The following is a 5,977-nucleotide window of genomic DNA, read 5'->3' on the forward strand; positions in this document are numbered from 1 at the left end:
ACATGGTATTTGCATATTCATAAAAGCAATATTTTACATTGATAAAGGGAATTACAAACTATTGGATACAAACCGTCTATTACAAAGTGTTATATATATTACATAACTACCCAGGATATTGTAATTTATACAAACATAAACTGTAGTACAAAAGTACTATTACAAACTATTCTAAATCTTTCAATAGTATGTGAACATACTAGTTACTTATCACCTGCAATTGTTAAACATTGATAGAGTAAGTGGTGACGCTTAGTGAGTTCAAAAATAGATACAATATAACGTTATGCCATATATATACTTCAATGTGGCAAAAACAAAGAGGAACAACAAGATGTATGTGAGATCATGTGACAAGCGTTCATATTAATCAAAGACTTTATTCAAAGATATACTTTTTAATTCTTGATATACATCAATAAGACTTTGGCCCAAATGGCATAGAAGACATGCATATTTCTGATTAACTTCTTGTTAGATTTCAGGCTTATAGTCATGTCTAACCATTTACCAATGCCATAGTATAGAAGTCATTCTCTTACGGAGACATGATCTACATGGCCAGAGGCTACGTACCAGTACCAATGTGAATCTAAGTCCTTTCACTGATCACATGGTCAAAGGTATTACAATTGCTATAAACATAGCGAATAAAATCACACGGGAAAATAACTCAGAATAATAACACTGAAAAGCACATAACACATATAACATAAAACATACAATTGTTCCTATATGTTGAACTCACCTTAAGTTAACTGAGGGTTAAAATAGTAATTTGGGCAGCACTTCGGCTTTAAATATGACTTTCTATGTTGAAAATCAGGTGCTTAATTGAAAACCAGACTCTGCAAAGGTAGGGCTTCAAAACCGAAAAGATAAAATTTTTGGGCTTCTCGGGGGTATCGGGACGTGTTTCGGGTGTTAAAATTGATACCGGGGCTTCGGGAAAAGTCAAAATAGTGAATATATGAAATTAGGGGTGAAAAATGACAAATTCTCAAAATTACCCGGGAAGGCTTGCAGGCCTCCCTTTTATAGGCGAGGGGATTGGATCCGGAGCTAGGAGAAGTGAGCACGTGGCTGCTAGAGCGAAGGCCACGAAGCGAGAGGAGGGGAGCTGGCGGTGTGAGGCTCGAACACACTGTGATGACGAAGCAGCTCGGTGGCTTGGATGCGAGGCGGGTAGGCAAGACGTGGAGGAGCGAGGTTCGGAAACCGCAGCGAGGCGCGTCGGAAGTTGATTGGTTCGCACTTCGGTCGAATCAGCATGCGACACGCGTTGCTTCTCAGAATGGCCACGTCTCCGGTGATGCTGCTGCTTCGTGCGAGGTGACGTGTCCGAACACTGTTCATGCGAGTTTTCTCGGTTTTCGGGCCCCGAACTTCTAAAATCCATAACTTTCGCATACGAGCTCCATTTTTGACGTTCTTTATATGCACGCGTAGCTAAAACTACGCTCTACAACTTTATTTTAGAATTAGTTGGCTAATTTTGACTTTATTTTTATTATTATTATTTTTTTAACAGACCAGGACAGGAAAATCCGTAAAAAATTCATAACTTCTTCATCCGACATCCGTTTTCGTTAGACTTTTTACCGTTGTACTACAAATGACGAGACCTTCGATTCTCATTTATGATGTATCGGTCAAATATCGCTCGATCTAAAATTCAAGTTTTTAGTTGTCTGTTGCTAAGTTGAAACTTCGAAAAATCATAACTTCCTCATACGAAGTTAGATTTTGGCGTTCTTTTTATCGAATTTCTCGGTTTAACGAATACTACAACTTTCATTTAGATTAATAAGGATAAAAAATAGTTTATCAAAAACTCACTTTTTACGTCATTCAGCGCCGTACCAGTTTTGTCACGGATCTTTGGTTGGTCATAACTTCTTCGTTATAACTCGGATTTCGACGAGGTTTTCGCCTACAAGTTTCTAACGAGATTCTCTACAACATCAAATAATAAAATTTTAATTATTTAAAATTTTTTATTTTCGCTAAATTTCACTATTTGGCTTTTAATTGGAATCTCATAAGACTTCCAATATTTTCTGAGTGATTCTAACCATAATTTTACTTCATTTCTAGTGAAAACCATCTGTTAGAACTCAACACTCAATTTCACATAGTATTTCACAATTTTATTCATTACAAAACACGATTTCAAAACGTGTATGTTACAAATACCTCATCCTTTTGAGGATTTCGTCCCCGAAATTACATCGATTAAAATAAATGGGGATATTTTGCTTTTATCTCATTCTTATTCTCCCAAGTATAGTTTGGGCCACGATGGTGTTTCCACTTGATAAGCACCAATTCTACTTCTTTATTGCGTAGCTTAGTTGTTCTTTCATTTACGATTTCCTCAGACTCTTCAACATATCTTAACTTATTATCCAATTTCACCTCAGATAATGGAACTGTCTCATCGTAGATGCTCAAGCATTTGCGCAGATAACTTACATGAAACACATCATGAATACCTGCCAAATCTTCAGGCGATTCTAAGCGGTATGCTTGCTTTCCAATTCTCTGGATGATTTTGAAAGGACCAACAAATCTAGGACTCAACTTTCCTTTCTTCCCAAATCGCATAAGGCCTTTTCCATGGGGATACCTTCAGCATCACGAAATCACCCACTTGGAATTATATAGGTCGTATTCTCTTTTCCGTATAGGACTTCTGTCGATCCTGGGCCGCTTTCATTCTTTCTCGTACGATTTGAATCTTGTCGGTGGTGTCTTGAATCATTTCAGGGCCTCTAAGGATCTTCTGTCCTACATCGCGCCAACATAACGGCGTATGGCATTTGCGACCATATAATGCTTCATATGGTGGCATTTTGATTGAAGTGTGGTAACTGTTATTATACGAAAATTCGACAAGCGGTAAGTATTTATCCCAGTTACCACCGAACTCCAAAACCCATGCACGAAGCATATCTTCTACTGTTTGGATTGTTCTCTCCGTCTGACCATCTGTCTGGGGATGATAAGCGGTGCTGAGAGCAACTCGAGATCCCAATTCGCGTTGCATACTTGCCCAAAAGTGAGAAGTGAAGCGAGTATCGCGATCGGAAATGATCTTTATTGGCACACCATGTCTTACAACAATTTCATCCAAGTATACTTGTGCGTATTTCTCCATTGGATCCGTTTCACGCATGGCAAGAAAATGTGCACTCTTAGTCAGGCGGTCGACGATTACTCAAATGCTATCATACCATCTAGCAATCTTTGGCAAATTGGTAATAAAATCCATGGACAGTTCTTCCCACTTCTATACAAGAACACTAAGACTTTCTGGGGTTCCATAAGGCTTTTGGTGCTCTGTTTTGACTTGTAAGCATACTAAGCATTCCTGTACATATCTTCCAATGTCTCTCTTTAATCCAGGCCACCAATAATCAGCTCTTACATCATAGTACATTTTACTTGTACCAGGATGTATTGATACCTTAGACTTATGAGCTTCATCTAAAATATTCTATCTTAATCCACCAATCTTTGGAATCCATAGCCGATTCTTAAATACTTTTAATCCTCGTGGATCATCAAGTAAAACATCAGCATAATGTACCATTCATTCCTTCTTCACATTTTCTGGCTTTAAGGCTTCAACTTGCCATTTCTCTAGTTCATAAAGAATAGTGAATTTCACCATAGTGTGAGTAATAGTATAACACATACTATTACGATAAACTTTCCTACTAAGTGCATCTACAACCACATTAGCCTTTCCAGGATGGTACATGATTTCACAATCATAGTCCTTGATCAGCTCCATGGCTCGTTGTTGTCTCATATTTAGAGTTTGCTGACTGAATATATACTTGAGACTCTTGTGGTCGGTAAATAATTGGCATTTCGTACAAAAAAGGTAATGTCTCCAAAGTTTTAGGGCAAATACTACTGCAATGAGTTCAAGATCATGGGTGGGATAATTCTTTTCATAATCTTTCAGTTGTCTTGAGGCGTAGGCTATCACTTTACCATGCTGCATCAACACACAACCGAGTCCCAATCTTGAAGCATCGCTATACACGGAGAAATCATCATCACCTTTTGGGAGTGATAAGATGGGAGCATAAGTCAAAAGATCTTTTAGAGTTGAGAAAGCTTTTTCTTGAGCTTCACCCCATTCGAACTTCACTTCCTTCCGTGTAAGACTTGTGAGAGGTACGGCTATACGAGAAAAGTCTTGAATGAATTTCCGGTAATATCCCGCGAGACCTAAGAAACTTCGAATTTCGGAAGCATTATGGGGCCCTTCCCAATTTTGAATGGCTTCGATTTTGATAGGATCTACTGATACACCGTCACTAGAAATAATATGGCCGATAAATTGAACTTGACGAAGCCAAAATTCACATTTCGAGAATTTAGCATAAAGTTTCTCCTTTCGAAGAAGCTCTAAGATTTCACGAATATGAAAGACATGATCGGCTTCAGACTTGGAATAGATTAGAATATAGTCAATGAATACGATGACAGACTTATCGAGCATTGGGCGACACACTCGATTCATCATATCCATGAATACGGCAGGAGCATTTGTCAAACCGAATGGCATGACAAGGAATTCGAAATGCCCATAACGAGTACGAAAAGCAATCTTCGGTACATCTTGCTCTTGTACTTTCAACTGATGATAGCCATATCTCAAATCAATCTCCGAGAAATAGCTAACACCCTGAAGTTGATCGAATAAATCGTTGATGCGAGGTAGTGGGTACTTGTTCTTGATAGTCACCTTATTCAGCTCATGATAATCAATGCACATTCACATCGATCCGTCCTTCTTCTTGACAAACAATACTGGAGCACCCCAGGGAGAGGTACTCAGTCGAATAAAGCCTTTATCAAGTAATTCCTGCAGTTGGATCATCATTTCTTTCATCTCAGCTGGCGCAATACGATAAGGAGTCTTTGCAATCGGAGCAGCACCGGCACAAGGTCAATTCAAAATTCTACTTGTTTGTCCGGAGGAAGTCCAGGCAGATCATCGGGGAAAACATCGGGATATTCATTAACAATGGGAATATCATTTACATTTTTATTCTCCTTTCTTGAGATGTCAACTGTATAGGCCATATAGATAGGACAACCTTTCGATATAAATTTACGAGCTTTGAGGAAAGAGATTATTTTGAAGATCCTTTATTCACCGTAGACATGAATAAGATCTTCCCCTTCAATAGGAATGAGTACCATCTTTTCATAACACAAGAGTTCTGCATGGTTCTTTGACAACCAATCCATGCCGAGAATAATATCGAAATTGGGCAAGGAGATAGGGATTAGGTTAGCAAGAAAATTATAGCCTTTAATTTCCATGACATAATCCCTATAGATTTTATCAGCAAGTAATGTACTTCCTGCAGTATCTACATGAAATGGTTGCACGAGTGCATAGCAAACAGTTTGAAAAGAATGCGCAAATTCATAAGATACGAAAGAATCCGAGGCACCAGAATCAAATAAGATGTGAGCATGTCTAGAGTTGACAAGAAATGTACCCGTCACGACATTCGGGTCCTCACGTGCTTCCTCTGCGGTAATCTGGAATGCATGACGCTTAGCTTTTGGCACCTCCTCCTTTTTAGCTGGAGTACTCTTCGGTTGTCGGACAGGGACTTGACTTCTCGCTGGTTGTTGAACAGAAGCTTGACTTCCCGTCACTTGGCTGGTAAGAGTAGGGCAAAAAGGTTTCTTGTGGCCAGTAATATCACATGCATAACAAGTCACATCCTTCCTTGGGTAAGATGGATTTATATGACCTGTTTCTCCACACCCATAACAGATAATGGATTCCTTGTCTATTTTGCATTGACCTGGATGATTCCTTCCACAGATGCGACATGAAGGCGATTGAATAGAAAAAGATTGTGACCTAACGCGGCCACGAAAAGCACTATGAGATTGTGCTTGCTTGCTAGGATCATTTCGAATAGATTGAGCTGGT

Source organism: Lactuca saligna, chromosome 8 (genome assembly GCF_052625555.1).
Source record: "Lactuca saligna cultivar CGN05327 chromosome 8, ASM5262555v1, whole genome shotgun sequence".
In the NCBI taxonomy this organism is placed as follows: Eukaryota; Viridiplantae; Streptophyta; class Magnoliopsida; order Asterales; family Asteraceae; genus Lactuca; species Lactuca saligna.